This window comes from Lissotriton vulgaris, chromosome 1_1 (genome assembly GCF_964263255.1).
Source record: "Lissotriton vulgaris chromosome 1_1, aLisVul1.2, whole genome shotgun sequence".
Taxonomy (NCBI): Eukaryota; Metazoa; Chordata; class Amphibia; order Caudata; family Salamandridae; genus Lissotriton; species Lissotriton vulgaris.
In genome coordinates this window covers 398,600,769-398,623,380 of record NC_141685.1, presented here as the reverse complement: position 1 = coordinate 398,623,380, position 22,612 = coordinate 398,600,769, and the positions used below count along the sequence as shown (strand labels likewise).

The 22,612-nt window shown below is 48.0% G+C and overlaps 1 protein-coding gene across 1 annotated transcript in view; it reads left to right on the top strand.

The window, feature by feature from the left end:
- Positions 1-22,612, top strand: part of GLIS1 (GLIS family zinc finger 1) — a 1,492,284-nt gene that overhangs the window by 412,436 nt on the left and 1,057,236 nt on the right. The gene's annotated exons all lie outside the window — the stretch shown is intronic.

Below are 22,612 nucleotides of genomic sequence, written 5' to 3'. Positions count from 1 at the left end.
CACCCTATGGTAGGGTGACCAACTGGCATGGGTGCAAATTCAGGACGGTGAGTGTAAAAATTCAGGAGAAAGGGTCAAAATTCAAGACAAAAATTCCAGACAAAAGGTACTTTTACAGACATGTCAGAGGAGGTCATGCAATAGTATATAAGTAAGTAAATACGAAATTTACATAAACTGCTCATCATTGTTGGATTAAAAATAAAATCAAACAGCCCTGAGCACACGGAGCAAGTACTAAAATCTACATAACTCCTAAACCGTTGTCCGGGGATGCAATGTAATGTGTGTAATGTTTGTAATAGTAAATCCCAATTTATTGTAAGATTTCACAATATACAACATTTTTGGTTTCATTTGAATGTGGATGTAGAATAAATTGGTTTTGCACATTGCCGGACCTAGAGAGTGCGACATGAGCGTCTGACCAAGTGTGTGTATAAAATCAATTTCTTTGCAGTAATTCCAGAAAGGCAAAGTGTGAGGTATGCAGGATTACGTAAGTATGACAAAAGGCAAGACGATGTTTATGCGTAGTTTAACATTGATCTTGCACGTCGTCTTTTACCTGTTCATATAGGGTAACGTTGGTTTACTGGTGCCAGTGTGCCTCAAGGTTAGAGGGAACAACATTTACTGCTGTTCTTCTCTCCTCCAAGACCATTTGAGTTCATGCCACATAACTGGTCTAGGCATGACCATTGAGAAGTATTGGGTGGGGGCTTGCCTTGACTAGTTGAACATCAGTCTATTGGTGCCAGTGTGCCTCCAGGTTAGAGGGAACAACATTTACTGGATTTCCCACAGCAGGGGCCATAATGCATACGAAATCACCACCACGCCCGTCCATATTGTATGGCGGATCGGTTTTTAATATTAATTTCACTGATATTACATTGAAATATTGTCCTCAGCAAGCACAAATGCATGCAGTCTCATATCTTGCAAAATATTATATAGCGTGTTTTTTCAATTCACAAATTCAAATGCGGAAAACAGTAAGATTTTACGGCGACATAACGTTTTTAGTCCAGTAAGTATCAAAATCCGCTTGTTATTCCCTCAAAGCACAGAGTAGATGTTATTTATTGCACCTGATACATTTCAAACCCCAGGGATTCTGATTTTATTGGTGCGATAAATAAGACCTCTACTCTAACAAATTCAGGATCCGGCCCTAGGTCTGCTGCTAAAGGTGAGGAATGGGGATCACAATTAGCCAAGAACACAAAGGCCTAATTACAAGGGGCATGTTACACTGCGAGGTGCTTGTGCTCGGATCACAATTATGATGCGTGCTATTTATGCGTGCTATTTATCAGGTGTGATAAAGTTCGCACCATTTGTTAAATTTCAGCAGGTCATACCTGCCAGAGCTGAACAAGGAGAAAAGTTGGATATTTTTTAGGGCACGAGGATACTGGTGCACTAAGCTCTAAACTATGCATGTTATTCCCTAGAAAACTTTGAATATGCAATAATTGTGGCATATGACAGGGTCAACCCTTATCAGGCCCTGAATGTAGAGCTGACCAAAGTATCTGCCAGATCCAGCCATGTCGGTTCCACTACATGTTTAGAGGTCATGTTGAGATGTGCCACTAATGAAGGAGTGTTGTTAAGACCACAAAGCAGTGCTTAATTTGTGCTGGTGGTTTCACTTATGACTGTCTGCCACATGGTGGCGCCGGTTGTGTAATTTAGTGATGAGCCAACAACAGTTGTTTATTAATTCAAAAGAGATTACAAATTACTAATACCTTGCGTAGCAGCTATTCTGGTAGCTTTGGGGCGTGAAAGAGTCTGAATTGTCAAACTTGTAGGGGTGTGATTGTTAGTAAATGTAAATCCATATTTGTAAAGCATGAACTACTCACCCTTAAGGGTCTCAAGGCGCTGGGGCCCATCGTGTAAGTTAAGTGAGCTATTGCCCAGAGTCACATGGTGCTGAGCTGAGCTTCTGCTGGAGCCAGGGTTCAAACCGTGAAACCTGTGCTATGAAGTCAGCCGCCCTGGCCGCTGCACCACACCTCTCCACCAGTGTTGGTCTGTTGTTGGCAGCACTTGCAGAGGCAATGGCTAGTGTGAGCTACGATAGCCTCCTGATGAGTGCCCCGGTACTTTTTGTTTTACAAATTAAGCACTGCCACAAATTAACAGAGTGCGATTCAGCCGCCCCGCAGATCCCACTGCCAGGCATTGGCTTCCATAAAGGTAAAAAGTCAAGTGCTCTTTGAGGAACCCTGGCACTTTGATATGTGCGATTCAAGACATACAGTTGTATTTTAAAGTGAACATATTGATGTAAATTACACACCGTGAGAGCAACAAAACCACATTTCTACATTTAACTGTTTGTTGTCTTGAGCTTGTACAGGACCCAAGAGGTAACTTGTGATTGTTTTATGGTCAGAAAAACAGCACATACATCAAAATATAAAATATTTTCTATAATACAATCCTAGTGATAGACAATACATTGTTCAGAAACTAGAATACTTTCTATGAGAACGATGCGGTTTTCAGTTCATTTCCAGCAAGTTCATGCGGCCGGGTTCAGCATGCAATTGTGGCTCTAGGTCAGGGCAACTGGAATTATGCGATTCTGAGACCGCAGCATTTTCCGCATAATGATGGAGCTGCGGCATGTGCCACATAATCCATCACGTACTAATGAGGTTAAACGTTTGCCCAGACAGCTTTACGATATATAAAAATTACAAAATAAAGAAGTGAACCTATCAGAAAATGTGCGGCATTTGGTCCCCCCTGCCGCATAATTCCAGTTGCCACGGTCTAGGTTTAGGTCTGTGGGTCTGAGGGAATGGTTTCCGCCACCAGTGCTGACGTATAGGAGGAGTACGGTAGGTTCTGTCCTTTCCACAATTTCTGGAGCAATAAAAAAATGAGTCACATCCTCCCAGCAATTAATGCGAGAAACAATACAAAAATACAGCATAACACAATACACAACCCATCTCAAGGTCACATGGAGGACGCTGTTAGCGAAGAGAAATAATTCCTTCATGTAGATGCATGCAGTGTACTCAAACCAGATACATAACATACGTTTGTTTTTGAAAGCCATGTAGTCCTACAACCGTTTGCTTCTGGTATTAATATACTGGCAGATTTATTCACGGTACATCTCGATCGAAACATTTGGTCGGCATTAATTGTATGAAAACACAGGATTCCATTCCCTATTCTTTCCTGGCAGAATGAGTTCTGCTATCCCGGTTTCAAAGAGATACTTTAAAGAGACAGCTGTCCATCTTGTTTAATACCACGTAAGACTTTTGTGACTTAATGTAGGGTGGAAAACTAGACCAAAGCCAGGCAACAGGGGGGCATATTACCAAGGGCCATTATCGCCGCCTAAGCGGGACTTTTTCCCGCTAAAGCGGCGATAATTTTATCGCCCTATTACCTAGCTGTCGCTAACACCAGTTAGCGACAGCTAGTAGGAGATAGCGACCATCTTGGGGCCCACTTTGCATGTCAGCGATATTTATCGCTAATGACATGCAAAGTGGGCGTGCCAAGATGTTAGCGACTGGAAACAGTTGCTAATATCGCCATCTCCAATTATCAACAAAGCCTTACTTTTTGAAATGTTCGCGCTAAGCGCGAATATCTCCAAAAGCTAACGCCTGCCCAGAGCAGATCATAGCCATGTTATCCAATGGAAGGTGGATAACATGGCTAAGAGCATTGTCACGATAATGCATGAACATCGCTGATTTTTCAGCGATATTCATGCATTTCGCAGGATTTTTACCGCTTTTGAGATAAACCTTGATAATATCAAGGTATCTCAGCGGTAAAAATCATCGGAGCGCGGCCATATCATTTTAGCCGCTAACCATGCATAGCGATAATTATCGCTATTGCTTGGTAATATGCCCCAGTGTTTTTCTGAATGGAGTGAGTCTTTAGAGTTGACACTCAGGGAGCCAGCAGAGTGCATGCTGCTTTTTGTTTAGTCATAGGAATGGGACTGTTTCTCATTTTACTGTGCTGACATGGATGGAAGCTTGTTCGCCATGTTTCGCCATCAACGCAACACAGTGTAACTGAATGGACTTCATCAGGAAACACTATTAATAGGGGACATATGTCCATGAGTTCATTGTTTTGGAGCTAAACGATGACCAGGTTGTGCTAGTCATTATTATACTTGTGCAATGTTTTTTTATCTTGGGACACATCGTCAAATTTGATGACTGCCAATATCCTGGGGCTCCCTTTCTGTCATTGAGGACAATTATGGAACAAAGATAATTCGAAGAGTGCGAACAAAAGAAGGGAATGGTTCTCGGCTTGGATCTTGTTGAACCTTTTTGTACAGACCATAATGAGGGAATGACAGATACCCTTAGACAGCGGATCACAGCGCGGGTGTGCTCAGAAACATGAACTGCCTCCATTACAGTCTTAGTAAGATTCCCACTACAAGGTGGAGGATGGTATCGAACAACAACGCAACCCGAGACTGACTGTGACAAAGAAGCAGACGATGGAGTCCTCCCCTCCCTAACTTCAAATCAGCCAGGGCCACATGGTGCAGCTCAGAAGTCCCATCAATATCCAATGTGCAATAATTTACTCTCACTCTTACACTGCTTCATGTTTTCATATTTTAGTGATTTCCCTCGACTGAAGCATCTTTTTAATTATTGTTACTGTCTCCACCCTTTTTCAAATGTACAGACTGTCTCCTGATAAGTTTTACAGGGCTACATGCAACTGAAGAGATGATAGCCAGGCTATTGTCTTCATGCATGAACTGCTGCATGCAACAAAACACAGACCTTACTCTACCAGCTATCAGACCAGTCAGCCCCCACATGCTGCACCACAGAGATGGGGTGCTACTTAACCTTGCACCCCTGGGGTTATCTTTATGGCGGTCGAAAAGCACTCCTCGAGAAACACAATAAAACACACACAGCACTCTTTTTTGGTGCACTGGAATGCCTGGCAACGTGCTTAATTAAGCATTTGGATTAGTAAAGTATATTTTACCCGCCTCAGAAAATAACATAAGCATTCTCCATTGCAGCTTAATTCTTACAGCTTTTCGATAAGTAAAACACAGTCTGACCTCGAATAAATATAAGAAATCACTTTCATGTGTTTTAGTCTTTTTATTTGATATCAAAAAAAGAATAGCTCATTATAGGCGTGAGCAAGGCACCCTGTACTGGTAAAATTAAAACATTTATACATCTAGGGTACCGCATTGAATGAAGTATACAAAAGAGAAAACATGCACTGTGGGAGTTCTTTGAGACCATATTTTAGGCAGAGAGATTCCTATTTGAACACATAAATTAATCCGATACATTCTATTTTTGAAAAATTATTTTGCATTTGATGTACTAAGATTCCATTCACAGATAGTGCTTGCAAATTGCTTACCGTTTCTTTTGCAAATTGAATCGGATTTTGCCAACCAGCCTATGTACTAATCGGTTGGTGCACAAAACTGTAAATCGACTTTCGTCACATTACAACATAACTCATTAATATTTATGACGTAGGTCACAAATTGCAAATTACTTCGATGGGTGACCATCACAGCAATGGTGAACTACTAGGGTGATCACTTTTAAATAAAGTAAAAGTTTCTTACCAGCAACCTAGTTTCTTTAATAGAAATAGGATGGGTTAAAAATGTTTTTTCATTTTTTCGGGTAAATTTTTTTTGACAGTTGGCAGTGATGCTCTGGACTACTATCTACTGCCTAGCAAACGTTTTTTAACATTCTCAACAGGGAATGGTTTACCACCCCAACTTGGAAGTGTATAATTGTTCAATAGTTTGCGAATGGATTACGCTTGCAAAACATTGATACATACAATATAGATTCCCAATTAGGAAGGAATGTCCACAATGTGCCTCTTTCAAATTGTGCATCGAAATCCATTCAATGTCTAATTTTTGGAGTTGATAAAAGTTTACAGATGCCTAAAATAGAATCTGCACATATGGAAAACATATTTTGTGGTGGAAAACGCTCCTATTATGCGAATCGTAGGTTTGCACATAAGGCTCAATGTGCCACACGTAGACCATTGCCTTTTGTGACTCACAATTTGCAAATTGTAGTGACTTCCAATTTGCGAGTCGCAAAAGAAAATGTACTAATGTTTCTCAGGCCCATGTTACGATTCACAATGGGGTCGCAAATTACCTGCCTCATCAATGTTCATGAGGCAGGTCACACTTTGCGGCCCATTGAGAATGGGCAATAACACAGGGATGGTGGCCTCCTGGGGGCAGCAGACCCCCAGTCTGTGTTTTCTTTTTAAATAAAGCAACTTTTTTTTCAAAATGGGATGCATTACAAAAATAAAACTTAAAAGTTTCAGTATAATATTTTAAGAGTAGGCAGGAATCCGTGGGACCACTGCCTGCTCTTAAACAACGTTTTTGCTGTCAATCACAAAGGTAAAGCAGTCCCCGGGGACCCGCCCCATTTGCTAGTGGCTTACCACCTGCTTGAAGTAGGCGGTAAACCGCAATTGTTTTGCGACCGCATTCTGGTTGTAAAAAAATCATACATGCCCTTCCGACTTGCTAGTAGGAAGGGATACTCTTGGCACGCTCCTTCCTAATAGCGACTCGAAATGCCCTGTTTTGTGAGTCAGAAACAGGTTATCGACTCACAAAATAGGGTTGATACATACTGCAACCCTTTTCAGCTGTTGTAAATGGCCCGAATCTCAGTTTGCGACTACTAAAAACAGTCTTACCTGTGACTCAATAAGTGTTGATGAACGAGATTAATGAACACTAACATTGGGCCAGCACATGACAAAACATTTAGCATTATAGATACAGTATCACAGATTATGAATTAGTACAATGCCTTCCAAGCCATGATCTCCCAGCTGATTCCAGCTGAGTGAACTGCTACATACAAGAGAGGATATGAAAGACATTCTACACTCTACGTTCAAGACAAATGCCTCAAGTAACAGAAGGCAGATAACATTCTGTCGCTGTCCCTATGGCTGAAATGTGACATGCATTTGCACAGAATTATTGTACTGTCTCAAATCCATAGAAGTATTAACTCCCACATGACACGTAACAATTAAATATTATACATTTCTCCGCATGCAGCACAACAACTACTGTATCTTACTATCCATGAGAGTGTACTGTCACATGCGACATATCAGTCATTATAATTTACCCACTATCCATACGAATGGACCGACACATGCTGCACAAGCACAACTTCATACATACTATTTGTTGGAACTGGTCCTTTTTGCAGGGTTATCCCCAAACTTTTTGCTTCTACCTCCCTTATTTTTCCTGACCCGTGGTTGTTGACAATAGAACTCTGGGCACTTTACCACAGCAGACCAATGCTGAAGTGCATATGCTCTCTGTGTAATTTGTTATTGTAATTGGTTATCTATGATTGGCATATTTCTATCACCAAGAAGTCCCTAGTAAAGTGCTCTGAGTGTGTCAGGGCTGGTGATACAAATGCTACTAGTGGGCCTGCAGCACTGATTGTGCCACCCACATGAGTAACCCTAAAATGGTGTCTCAGGCCTGCCACCGCAGTGCCTGTGTGCAGTGAACTGCCATGTCTTCCTGGTCAGTGTCCCCACTGACCAGGCCTAACCCTTCCCTTTCTGTGCACATTGGTGACCCCTATGGAAGGCTCAAGGTACCCCCTTGGGCAGGGTGCAGTGTATGTGAAAGGTAGAGCATGTACTAGTGCAGGTGACATGCTCTGGTAGTGAATGACAGCCAATTTCATTTTTCAGTATTGTAAGGCTACCTTGCCCGTAGGCTATCATGGGAAATGCTGACTACAGTGGCTACCCGCATATCTTCCCATAGGAGCAAGGTAGGACATAAAGGTGTGGTATCCCTGAACATTTAATAACACATCTCTTAGGAAAGGTGGTTTTTAAATCCTGTGTTTGAGAACAGCACTTTTAGAAAGTGGCTGTTCTCTTGTCTGGCCTCTCTGTGTGCCTTGGCCTGTTTGTGAATTGACTGTCTGGTTTGTGAGTGACAGGGCTGGGGGATTCCAGGAGACAGAATGAGTCCGCCCAGTGGTGAATAGAGAGATCTGCACCTGGATGGGAGGGAGGAGTTGTACCTGGGACTTGAATAGGACTGTGCCTGCCCCCCACAGTGCTTGCTCCACCCCCTGTGATGTGTCTGATATCTCTGCCCTGCACTGTGAAAGGAGAGAAGGAATCATGTCCACAATGCTGGCTCCACCTCCTGTGGGATTTATTTTTTATTTTATAGCATTTGTAAGGCGCACAGCTACCCACAAAGGGTTTCCCGGCGCCGAAAAAGCGGATCACGAGCCCAGCTAGATAGAGAGAAAATCCAAAGGGTACTTATTTGTCAAACAACCAGGTCTTTACACTTTTTCTAAAGTTCCTGTAGTTTTCGTCTTTGCGTATTTGAATGGGCAATGTGTTCCACAGGGTAGGACCCAAATATGAAAACGATCTCCCACCCATTCTGGCCCGTTTGTACCTGGGAACCGCAAACTTTGCTGATGTAGCTGAGCGGAGATTGCGATTGGGAAAGTGGAGTTTGGCAAGATCTTGGAGATACTTGGGAGCGGTCCCAGCTTTAATTTTAAACAGATAACTCAGGGTTTTGAAACAAATCCTGTTTTCGACCCTAAGCCAGTGTAGATCCCTAAGATGTTTTGTGATCCTGGCGTGTCTAGGTATTCTACAAAGCAGTCTGGCCGCGGCGTTTTGTACCAGTTGTAAGCGTCTTACTACTGCTTTGTTTGCACCCAGGTACAGGATGTTACCGTAGTCAAGCCGAGAAGTTACTAAGGCATTGACTACGGTCTTCTGGGTGGTAAGTGGCAACATCCAAACAATTTTACGGAGCCATCTGAGAATAGTAAAACATATGCCCGCCACTTTGTTGGCTTGCTGTGACATGGAGAGATTGTCATCTATGATGACCCCAAGATTTCTGACTTGAGTGGCTGGAGGCGGTAGCTTGCCTAGTGCTGTCGGCCAATGGGGATCACTCCAAAGGTTCTTATTATTCCCTAAAAGGAGGACCTCTGTTTTGTCCCCATTCAATTTAAGTTGATTAGCCGACATCCAGCGAAATATCTCATGGAGGCCTATTTTGAGTGCGGAAGGAGCAGACGTATCAGATTTAGAGAGAGAGAACAAAATCTGAGAATCGTCGGCATATGTCATTAAAATAAGACCAAAGTTCTCAGCAAGATTGGCTAGGGGACGAAGATACATGTTAAACAACAGGGGACTCAGGATAGATCCCTGTGGTACACCATGGGGAGAGTAGAAAACATCCGAGCAGGCCTCAGCAGAGGTGATCTGGAAGGTGCGTAGGGATAAGTATGATTTAATCCAATCTAGCGCCTTGCCCTCAACACCACACTCCTCCAGCCAGACAAGCAGTCTGGAATGAGAGATGGTGTCGAAGGCCGCACTGAGGTCTAACAGGACCAGTGCCACCGTTTGTCCATCATCTCTGAGCTCTCTGATCTTTTCCGTAATCCCGAGCAGGGCTGTCTCGGTGGAGTATCCACTCCTAAAACCAGACTGGAAAGGGTGAAGTAATTCATTTTTCTCCACATATGAGGAAAGTGCCTCATGAATATGCCTTTCCAGCATTTTGGAAAACGCAGGGAGTAACGATATTGGCCGATAATTGGCCAATATCGTAGGATCGGCAGTCGGCTTTTTTAACAAAAGGGCTGACTATGGCATGTTTCCATAAAGCAGGAACTGAGGCGTGTTCCATGGAGGCATTAAGTGTGTCTGTGATGGGCATCAGGGTGGAGTCCTCCAGCTGGCTCATGATACTGATGGTAATAGGGTCGCGAGGGGAACCTGATTTGATGGATTTTAGAAGTTTCCTCAATTGATCTGGTGTAATGGGAGGCCAGGCATTGAGATGGCGATTACCTTTAGGGGTTAGGGGAGTGTCATTTTGGTTGTGGGCGTTAGAGCTGTTTATGTTTATATTGGAGACGATCTTCTCAATTTTTTCAGTGAAAAAGGCCGCCAGATCCTGACATTGCTGGGTGTTGAGTGGGGCCGCCTCCGCTCTACAATTTTCTCCCGACAATTCCTTCACTGTGTTGAAAAGCGTCTGGACTTTGTTTACAGCTGTATTTATAGTGGTGGTCAAATAGCTTGCCTTGGCTTTCATACATGCCGAATGATAGCTGTTTCTGGCTTTTCGGTAGATCTCTTTTTGTTGCAGTTCGTATTTCTTGCGCCACTGCCTCTCTAGGTTCTTACAAGAAGATTTTTCATTCTTGAGTGCCTCTGTAAACCAAGGGGCCGGGGGACGATGAACTTTCCCTTTACAGCGGGATATTGGCAGACTGGCGTTCACTGCGTCGTTAAGCCATGTTTGTATAGCATCAGATATATTTTCCATATCACCCTCAAGGCTTGGATGATCTTTGTTCAATGCACTATTGAGGTTGTCTAGATTTAAGTTTTTCCAATTTCTCCTAAAAGAGTCCGAAGGTGTAATGGATGGGCGTTTGATGGGTTTAAGAGAGATAGAGAAGAGTATAAGAAAATGATCTGACCAGCAAATGGGAGTGGTGTTCATCCATGATAATTCTTTCATGTTTGAGATGATAGGGTCGAGAAGGTGTCCCGCTTTATGGGTAGGGCCCTTGTTGCGTAATGTCATGTCTAAAGCCATAAGGTCATCTATGAGATTTTTACAACTCTTGTTGTTGTCGTCGTCCAGATGGAGATTCAAGTCCCAGAGTACTGTAAAGTTTTAAGCTTTTAAATGGTGAGGTAAAATAAGATTTGCTAAGTTTTCTGACCAAGTAGGGTTATTAACTGGGGGTCGGTAAATAAGTAGGCCAGAGAAGGTGAAGTTAGGACTGAGGGTAATTTTAAAAGATGCCGCTTCACAATTAGGAATGTCAGCAGGTTCGAAATGGCATACAAAATCCCTTTTATAGATAATGGCGATGCCACCTCCTGTTTGGCCAACACGATCCCTCCTTACAATAGCAAAGCTCGGGGGGAGTGCCATGGCAACGTCCGGGCCAGCACTATCATGAAGCCAGGTTTCTGTGAGAAAGATTGCACTGGGCTTCTCTTCCAACAGGAGGTGGAAAATATCTAGTTTGTGTTGGGGTAGAGAACGGCAATTTACCAGGTGAAAGGTAAAATTACTAGAGCACTCCTGCTGCCGTGGTCTCTTGTGGGAGGGGTTATAAAAAGTATCCGGGTACGGCTGATAATTTGACAAAGTGATAGAACACTCAGGACACGTTTGTGTACCAGCACGAGATGGAATCAGTGTTATACATTTGTCATGTTTAGCGGGGCGAAGCGCTCTGAGAGACTCCCCTGATAGCGTCATACCTGCGTGATGAGTGAAGCAGAGTATTGTGCCCTATGTCCCGGCCTGGCCCGGACGGGCACAGATGGGCTGACTCTGGCTGGACTCCGGCGAAGACGAGGCGCGACCGCTAAAACGCGTCCGCTATCGCGGAGATCAACTGTTTCCTTTTATGGCGGAGACTAGCGCTCTCTCACCGCGCTGTCCCGCACTAAGATGGCCGCCACAGTATTCCCTGATGCTCGGTGCCTTGCCCTAGCTCGGCAGGTATCGAGCGAGTGAGAAATCACTGAAGAGTGTGGATGTCTGATGTTTCTGCTCTGCACTGTGAAAGGAAAGAAGGAGTCATGTAAACAGAGTGCTCCAGAACTGGTTTGGACCGGGCTCAGAGCCCTCCTGCACAAAGGGAACAAAGCCTTTTGGGGTATAAGTACAGGACCACTGAACTTTAGATCATCCTGGAATCAAGAAGGAACCTCTGCCAAGGAGAAAGCTGGAAGACTGAAGAAGGAAGACTGTCCTGCAGTTGCTTTGCTGCACTGACCTGCAGTTGCTTTGCTGCCAAGGAGAAGGGAAGGACTTTGTTGTTGCTTTGTCCCCTTGCTTGAAGAGCTCTCCAATGGCCGGTTGTGAGCTGGCCTCCTGTTAAGGAGTTCCAGGAACAAAAGGACTTCACCCACCAGCTTTCCCTGAACTCTGCTGAGAGAGTTCTGCCCTTCCTGAGTGCTGAATCTGACTGAGGGGCATCTGGACGTTGTGGCCTGCTGTTTGGAAAGCTAGAGAACAGGAAACTAAGACTATCTGCAAATTTTCACGCATCGCTCACTTGCAGAGAGCATCCCTGTCAGTGCAAGGAAATTCCTGCCGCAGCGAAGATTGAGATCGTCGCAGCGCCTGCGGCCGCTGCAAGAACTGACGCATCCTTCGCTTGCGGAGCGCATCGCTCCGGTGCGAGAAAAGTACCATCACTGTGAGTATCGTCGCAGAGCCTGTCATCACTGGGTGAGATCACTGCACCGCTTGCTTGGGGACCGCATCACGTCGCTGCGAGTATTGTCGCAGAGCCATCGCATCGAGGGGCCGCAAGAGGAGAAGATTGACGCTGCACCGCGCATCGAAGATCGTTGCATCGTGCCTTTGCGAGACGCTCCCTACGGAACCTACGCACCGGAATCCATACAAGGTATTGCCTCCCTCCCCATACAAACCGGATTCACTGCAACACGCCCACTTCGTCCAGCGGGGCTGTCGCATCGCCTCCCCAGGGTCTCAGGAGTGCTGCATCGCTTGTTTTTCACCGCACCAGCTTCTGTTTTGGAACTTTGTCGCATCTAAAGGTACTGTTGGCTGAACGTGACACAACTGTGAATTATTCTAATGCAACTGTGGAGTATTTTGACCCAACCTCTAAGAACTCTTTAATAACCATATCTTGAACTGTGTATGTTGGATTTTCGATGTTTTGGTCTTGTTTAGTTTAGATTCAATTCCTTTAGTTTTCTAAACTGTGTGGAGTCAGTTCGTGGTGTTTTCACTGTGTTACTGTGAGTGTTTGTACAAATACTTAGCACATTGCCTTTGATAAGCCTGTCTGCTTGTGCTAAGCTACCAAGGGTGTGGGCAGGGGTTATCCAAAGAGTGGTTCCTCCTTACTCGAAGACTAGAAGCAAGGGCCCCTATTTGGCCAGTGGTAACTACCTCTGCCAACTAGAGACCCCCGTTCTAACACTATTCATGTGCTTGTGTTGCCACATGTAGCCTAACAGACAAGATAGCTTACTTATATCATCAAGAGTGGAATCCCACATGCAGCATGATAGCCAGGACTTCTTAATTCTTGTCCATTGAGTGGACGGCCTCATATGCCTCATAGAGCATAACAGCCATGATAACCTATTACCATCCATAGGAGCAGACTGACACATGGAGTGTAACAGGCACCTCATTCTACTTTCTATCTCTATAAGTAGCCGCTGCCTTACACATGCAGCAGAGCAACCATAACATCCTTCTTACTAGCAAAACACAAGTTGGCTACATCAGGATTGATTACAAATAATGCAACATGTTGTATATGAATGTCATTTCTAGAAGAATGCAACATCATATTTAGGATATTTTAACTGTATTGGGACCATACATGAGTGGACTACCACATGCAGCATACAAGTCACAATATCTCTCTTACTAATCCTATGTTTGACAGGGCAGGACTGGCCTTTGCTTCCACTGGGCATTTCCCTTGTGGCCTGGAGTCGTTGGAGGCCAGCTTTGAAAGTCAAGGGCAGCCCCTGGTGCCTCTGTTACTTTCCACAAATCCATGAGTTTAACTGCAGCAAGTACTGGGAGGCTTCAAGAGCAAGAGAAAGACAGTGAGGAAGAGCAAAAGTAGAGGGATAGAGATCAGAGAGGGGATCAAGAGAGAGGAGGGAAGGAGAGAGAGAGTATGGATAAAAAGAGAGATTGTCAGAGGGGACGAAGGGAGTGGGGCTGGGCTGGGCATTTTTGCTAAAGCTGCTTTTGGTTCCCCACTCTGGCCCTCGTATGTAGATTGCCACACGCAACATAATAGCAACTCTGTCTTACTCACTATTTTCACCAGTGGACTGCCTTATGTGGTATTACAGCCACTATAACTTATTTACTATTCATATGAGTAGTCCCTCACATGTAGAGTAACAGCCACAACATAGCACTTGCTAATCTTACAAATGGACTGACACATACAGCACAACAACCACAACATGTCCCTCACTATCCATAACAATGAACTGTCACATGCAGTATAACAGCCGAGGGAGGCGTGGCTTGCAGCTGGTGAGGATGGTCGCAGCCTAACAGGGCTCCCGACCCCCGCCCGATAATCCGGTGTTTTCTCCCTCACCTGGCCTGAGATCCCCGTGAAAATCCGGGTGAGCCCAGGCGATACATCGGTGCCTGCTCCGGTCGAGGCGGCAGGCTGCTGCCTGCGCTGGAAGAGGTGCAGACTGACGGAGGAGCCTCAGGAAGCCGAGGCACAAGATGGCGGCGCCTTCGGGGACTGCGGCATAAAATCTGCTGCACCATCGGCCTACCAACCCCTGAAGCCAGGCGTCAGGAGATCACCCAACACCCAGAGAGCCGGAGGGGCGAGCGGCTCGTCAGTGAAACCCCCGATCCGGGGCCGCACTCAACACCATTTTGCGGCCCCGAAGAAGAAGAAGAAGCTCCTCCCTGGTAGGGCAGGGACGACTCGACAACCCGGCTCCTGGAGGCCTGCTGCGGCTGGGAAAGTCAAGATCCGCATTGAGCCGATCTTCTTGTCACCCCTAGCTGCCTGGGATAATTAAGCTACAGGAGCCGCGGGGGTGTCGACCGGAGGAGGCGGCCCTCGCCCGCAGCGGTAACTAGGGCCAGGACCTGAGCATCGCGCCCTCTGTCCGCCCCGGCGCAGCTCCTTCCGACCCGAGCGACTGTACAATCGACGCCCCAGCTTTCAGGGGCCTGCTGCGGCCGGGGACGACACGGATCACTCTGGGGCATCGCGACCAGCCCTCGTGAGCGGGACCCTGGGGCGGACATCCGGCGGTGAGACCCCCGGTGCTGGGCTTGCCCGAACCCACTTAACGCAACCACTGCCGGAGGACGGGGACGCTGAGAGCGGCGGCTTATTGCCCCCACCGCATACCAGAGAGTTCCTGCGCACCGAGCCCTAGCGGGACCGAGGGCCCCCCCCGCACTCCTCGGATTCCCGTGTTTCCTGCTGGTGGGGTGAGCGGCCTACAGATAAGATGACATCGGTGAGGACAGAGGCCCTGAGCACCAGCCCTGCCCACGGTGCCAAAGACTACAGGGCATAGGGGACTCATTGCGCACACCTGCTCCCTGATTATCACCACAAGAGACCGGACCTGACCTGCGAAGGCAGCGGAGGACCGGCGTCGGTGCGCGGAGCGAAAGCTGGCACACGATCCCTGAGCGCTGCCTCACCCCCGCGGAAGCCGGACTGGGCACACGCTACGGACGAGAGTGCAGAAACGACATCACCTGGCGGCCCCGGGGAACGAGACAGTGAGAAGCGCTAGATGCTACCCAGAGGAGGGCGATAAGGAGCGGTGACCTGAGTATCCAGAGACTGCAATTGAACTGGGGCCCTGACTGCATGACCGCACCTGACCCTGTGCGTACCGACCCACTTGCCCCTACTGACTGTGAGTCGGTCACCTTGTAGACGCACGTGCTATTTACCACCGGCGTTGAGGAGGCCCTGGAACTTGAACAGTAACGCAAGATGGGGAAGCCCAAGGGCCCGAAGGGCGAAGGGGGCCCTAGCTCGGAGGCTCCGGACGATACAGTACCGACCCCGCCGGACCTGCAGCAGATGCAGGATCGTATCCTGGAGGCTATTGCCGCCACAAAAGACGCCCTACACCAGGACATAGCTCAGGTGGCCACGAGCCTGGGCCTACTGGGGGCGGATCAAGGGAAATTGGGGGACAGAGTTAAGACCACGGACACTGCCCTCAAAGACCTGGTACCTGCGCATAAATCCATGGAGAGCCGCCTGACGGAAGCGCTAGACCGCATACAGTCCCTCGAGAGACGGGCGGAGGATGCCGAAAACCGCAGCAGATGCAACAATGTACGCCTTGTGGGCCTTCCGGAGAAAAAAGAGGGCCCTAATATTGTGGACTATCTAACTACCTGGCTGTAGATGGAAGTGGCGCCTGAGGGGCTTTCCCCTTTCTTCACTATTGAAAGAGCACATCGTGTACCAGCCAAACCGTCCAGTCCAGGACAATCATCTCGCTCAGTGGTGATTAAACTGCTACACTACAAGGATAGGGACTGGTTGCTACAAAGGGCGAGAGAGGCGGGTCCCTTCCAAGTGGACAATTGCAGGGTGGCGCTGTTCCCGGATTATACCTTCGAGACCCAGAAGCTGCGGGCCTCGTTCTTATCCATCAAAAAAGAACTGAGGACGGAGGGCCTGCAGTACTCACTCCTCTTCCCGGCCAGACTGAGGGTGGTGGTGGATGAGAAATCCCTGTTCTTTCCTACTTCGGCGGACGCATGGGCCTGGTGGGACACCTATAAAGCCGGTAAGGACGGGGCACGGATGAGAGAGGAAGAAGAGCGGCAACAACAACCACTGAGAAGATCTTGACGGGTGCGAGGACGTAAGCGAAAGACTGGGAAACCAACGGTCTCGCAGACGGAGAGTGAACGGAGGGCCGCTCTACAGGCAGTCATTGACTTGTCGGGGGCTGTTTTGACTCAATCGGAGCGGGCCGAGCAACGGACTCTGAAACGGAACTCTCGGAATTTGGCAGCACGAAAGGCCCGGAGGTCACGCCGCAAACCTCGGGGGAGATTGTCGAAGGCTGAGAGTGCTCTCCTGTCCCAGGACTACCCTCTGATGTTGGAACTTGGCCGAGACAGCGGCCGGAGCAGGCAACTATTGGACAGTAATGTTGTGAGTAATACTATATTGCGGGGCGGGGTAATGGGACTGAGGTTCAGGAACCCGTAGCCAGTCCACGCCTCTTAGGGCCCATAAGGCCTCCGCAGTGAAGACTGCGGATTAGGTGGGTAGGGGGGCACGGTTGCCCACACATAGTTTGGATGGGAGCGACTCTTGCAAAGTTAGGTCCTGTTCTGGGGGAGGGGGGGGGGCCTGAGGCAGTTGGGGTAGGCCGAGGCACAGTTAAGGGATGGGGGAGAGGGGTTGTTTTTGTGGGATGGAAGAAAAGTGTCATCAAAAGCGCCCGGAGACGTTGTTATGTTGCAAAGTGTCACATTGCTTGGGATAATGGCTAATACGGGAATGGTAAAGTGTGTGACTTGGAATGTGAGAGGGCTTCACACTATGACCAGGCGACACAAAGTACACGCGTATCTGGTCCGTAGGGGGGTCCATATTGCGCTGCTGCAGGAGACACACCTGACGAAACAGGAGGGAATAGCGCTACAACGCAGATGGAGAGGCCACTTATTTAATACTACGTACTCGGCCTTTGCTAGGGGGCCTTAATTTGGGTGAGGGCGGGCACCCCTTTTCAAGTTACCCGACAGGTGGTGGATCCAGAGGGGAGATTTGTAGCGGTGGCGGGGAAACTCAGGGGGAGACACATTGTGCTTTGAAGCGCGTATGCACCCAATGTAGACCAAGCTGCATACTTTGCGAGGCTCTCTGGGGAACTGGCTAGCTACCTTGCAGGCCCTGTTCTGTTGGGAGGAGACCTTAATTCGGTGGTGGATGTTGACCTAGATAGATCACACCCTCCTTTACACTCGTCCCCAGTGCGCAGGTTAGCGAAGTGCAGATCAGACTGGCAGGAACAGTGGGGGCTAACCGATGTTTGGCGCACACAACACCCAATGGAGCGCGACTACTCATTCCACTCCGTTCCCCACGACCTCCATGTTCGTCTTGATGCCTTTTTGTGCTCACCGCTTGTACTCCCTGCAGTGGCCCGCACCGAATACCTGGCACGCACGATCTCGGATCATAACCCCCTATTATTATCGCATGACTGGATGACTGAAATTCCCAAGTTCCCGACGTGACATCTTAGACCAGACACACTAGATGACCCACCATTCCGCGAGGCGTTAGGAAACAGAATCAATCAATATTTTCTGGCGAATGAAGGATCCACCGACTCCAGAGCCACGGAATGGGACGCTCTTAAAGTGGTAGTAAGGGGACATTGCATCGGAAAATTTGCAGGGGCCCGCAAAACTCTGCTAGATGACTTAGATAGGGCTGAGCGCAAGCTACGGGAGGTTGAGCTGGCGCGCCCTGACCGGCCTGAGCTCCAGGAGGACCTCTGCGCGGCAAGAGAAGCAGTGGCGGTAGAATTGGAACGCCTTCGCGCTTATGACTACAAGACTTATCTGGTGAAAACGCACGCTGAGGGGGATAAGGCGGGGACCCTGTTGGCTTGGCTTACCAACCCCACCAGACGCAGCCACCTGATCCTGGCCATCTCAGAGGGAGAAGGCCGCATGCGCACTACGCAAACGGGGATCCTTAATAGCTTTAGATGCTACTATGAAAAGCTCTACAAGAGCGAGCTCGGGGACAAAGGGAGGGACATAGATGCCTTCTTAGCGGACTTGCAGTTACCGTGGCTAGAACAGGCCCAAGCGAATGCCTTGGGTGGCCCGATAGAACTGGCTGAAATCAGGGGAGCGGTGAAGCATATGGCCCGTAATAAGACCCCAGGCCTGGATGGACTGCCGATTGAGTTCTATGGGCGGTACATAGACCAACTAGCCCCGCGGCTCCAAACCATTTACACCGAGGCTAAGGACAAGGGGCGGCTACCATGCTCCATGCGTGAAGCCCTAATGATTCCCCTGTTGAAACCACGGAGGGAGAGCACCGACACTGCGTCCTACCGTCCGCTGTCAATGTTGACTACCGACTATAAGATTCTGAGCACAGTGCTAGTGTCCAGACTACTGCAATACATGCAGGCACTGGTCCACAAGGACCAATCCGGGTTTATTCCCAAGCGCAACACCACCCACAATATCAGGAGATTGACCCGTTTATTGGGCAGCCCGCTACTGGAGGCTAGAGCTCCCCTGGTGCTGGCGGTCTACATAGAAAAGGCTTTTGACAGCCTGGAGTGGGAATACCTCTATAGGGTGCTGCGGTGCTTTGGGCTCGGAGAGGGCTACATACAATGGACGAAAGTACTGTATACTGAGGCAAGAGCAAGAGTGAGGATAGGCGCCCTGATATCGGACCAATTCGAAGTGCTCCGCGGCACCAGGCAGGGGTGCGCGCTGTCCCCGCTGCTGTTTGCCCTAGCGGTGGAACCTCTTGCGGCGATGGCTAGGAGGGGTGACTACTATGAGGGCCTGGCTCACGGGGGAACTCGCCACTTTATTTCGCTGTATGCGGATGACCTCCTCCTCTGGAGGATGCCACGGATGCTGTGGCTGGAGCGGAAAGACTCCTTGCGCGCTTTGGTGAGATATCTGGCCTGAGAGTTAACTGGGCCAAGACCTGCCTGTTCCCTTTACGTAAACACGAGCTCCAGCCCTTCCTCCGACCACTACTTAGATGGGAGCCTGACTGCTTAGAGTATCTTGGAGTACATATATACCATGACGAAGCGGATATGCTGGGGGGAAACGTAGGACGCTGTCTCCGTGCTTTGAAAGGCATTATGTCCTTCTGGGCTACTCTCCCGTTATCAGTAACGGGCCGCATATCCCTACTCAAGATGATAGCCTTACCCCGATTGCTGTATTACTTCCGGACCTTGCCTGTTTGGGTGCCAGCTGCGATTTTCCGACAGCTGCGTTCAATGATCATCTCCTTTTTGTGGGGCACGGGCAGGCGCAGAATTGCACTATCCACGCTGACCCGCCTGAAGGACTAGGGAGGCCTAGCGGTCCCAGATTTTGAACTCTATTACCTAGCGGCCCAGCTCCAGACCCTAACGCAAGAAATCGCGAGGGTGTATCGCGGCCCAGAGCAGGAACGAGATAGCGGCACCCCCAGACACGTGCTAGCCTTTATAGCCTTACGGCAGAGGTTACCACTCAGGGAACATTCTTTGGAGGAGAGAACTTTCCGCCTGTGCTGGAACCGATCATCGAGACGTGCAGGGATTAAACACACATACGCGCCCGAGATCCCCCTGGGCATGATAACAGCACTCCCACACTGGGGAGATTGGTCGCACTTGCAGGGCTGGGAGGAAGCAGGATTACAGGTGGTGGGGGACTTATTCGAAGATGGGACACTGGCCCCGTATCAGACGCTACAAGAGCGTTATGACCTTCCACGAGGAGACTACCTATTACATGCGGCAGTGGTGCGAGCCATACAGGCTCACTGGGGAAAGGGGCTTGAGGAGCCGCCGACAGCGCAGGCCTGCCAGTACACTATGATGTCGGCAGGTACCTACAAGGTGGTCACATGCCTTTACTCGAGAATGTTGAGGGAAACCCTGCAGCCGTTGACCACTCTGAAGGCCAAATGGGAATTAGACCTGCAGACAGAGATCCCTGAAACCACGTGGATGCAACTGGTGGGACGTGCTAGAAAGAGCACGAGGAACGCACGTTTCCAGCTCATCCACTTTTATACTCTCCACAGGGCCTACCTTACCCCGAGCAAAATACAGAAATATTTTGGAGCGGAGGAGGCCGCCTGCCCGCGATGTAATACATTGGGGGCGGATGTGACACACATGCTCAGGGATTGCCCTCACTTGCAGGACTACTGGAAGGAAATTGGCGACACCTTGAACGAAGCAGCAGACATGGACCTCCAATACACTACGGCCGTCAGTATTCTGCACTGGTTCCCGCACACACCCAAAAATAAGATGTTAAGCCGGTTCATTGATATGGGCCTCCTCTTGGCCAAACGAGAAGTGACAAAGGGGTGGAAGTCGAGGACGGGTCCAACGCATCGGAGATGGCTCACTGAGTTCTTGAAATGGGCAACAAGCGAGAGCATGATTCGGTACCAGTTAGCACGCAGAAGGGCTGACGAGAGGGCCTTGGAGGCGGCGATGGAGTGGGAACTCTTAGTGCAAGCACTGCGAGATAGCACGATAGACGAGGAGGAGGACGAAAGGGAAGCTCCAACTGACACCACCGACATACATGCAGTGATAGCACCCTCACTAGTCACACTCACCCAGTAGATGATTAAGACCTCCTGCTTGCAGTCAAATAGACCCACATTCTTAGCCGGGAGCGAATGATGACACTTGGGGGGGGGGGAGATCAGAAGGGAACGGGGGGACTCTTATTACCGGTAGTATAGTTGAGACAACCATTTATAAGGTACCACGGGGAGAGGGGGGGGACAGGGTTAACAACACTTAAAAGCAGACGGTGGACCTCCCCAAATGCCCTGCACAGCGACTACCGACTGCGAGGACCTCAGTGATTTGTGATGTTTGCCGCCCGACCTCCGGGTTGTGGGCTGAAAGGCTGTGTACAATATGCGGGTACTGGACTGCGGGAGGGAGGATTTCACATTAATGATACTTCTCCTGATTGGAATACTATGTAATTGGATCTGCAATAAAAACGGTTTAACAAAAAAAAATGCAGTATAACAGCCATGAAAGCTTGCTATGCTTATGAGTAGATTGCTGCAAGTGGCATAACAGCCAAACTATGCTACTATACTTATTAGTGGACTGCAATACGCAGCATAGGAATCATAACATCTTACTTACTATCCCCTTGTGTAGACTATTGCATGCTGGATACCTGCCACAAAATGTTTGTTTTGTGTACATTTCCCAGAATGTGTATTTGCTTCATTAGATACATGTTTTTATAAACACTTGTGTTAATTAAATAAATAGTTGTTGCTCCTGGTAAGTTATATGAGTATTTCAATTCTAATTCATATGATTTTTCAGAATATCAAATTCTTCCCTAATACATATGATACAATTCTAGTTGCGTCTCTTATGGTATATCTTGAGTATGTACATTTGTGGTCCTAATTCAGTTATGATATCCTAAATATCAAAATGTTGTAATTTTTCAGATATGGTATTCGTATACAAAAAGTTGCATTCTTTGTATTTATGATGTAAGTCAGAACTGGAGATTGTGCTCTAATAACAAATGATTTTCCTCCCCCCTTCACAAACTCCAACAGTTTTTAACTTGTGAAATTTGTGTGGGAATAGTTGGAAGATCGCTAGGGTAAATCTGCACAAGTTGTAATTCCTATTCAGACAAAAGCTCCTGCTTGCCCTAACTTTGGGTTCCCTAGCCAGATCAATTTAAGACAGTGGTTCTCACCTTTAGTCTGTGAACCCCCGGAGGTTCTGTGATACTTCAGTGGGTCTGTGACTGTTTAGAAAATGAAATAATAATTGCAGATTTCCATGGAAGCAAAATTGATTTTTTTTAAAATTGTTCTGTATAAGTGAAGAAATGTGATATTGGAGACAAAAAAATGATGTTGGAATACTTAGCTTAATCTGTGGGAACAGCGTAAGTACAGCAAACAGAATGCACAATGAGAGAGCATTCATTAGGAGCAAAAAAAGAAAGGGATATGTTAAGGTCTAGCATAACACTTGGGGCCCGATTATGATGGTGGTAAGACCGCCACCCACAGCCCGTGGGTGGCGGTCGCACCGCCATCGGTAACTGAATCACCGCCCGCCACATTACGATGGCAGGCGGTGTGTTGGCGGTCGGAAAGATCGATCGTCACTCATCTGACGGGCTTCTTGAGCCCGCTGGTGTGGCGGA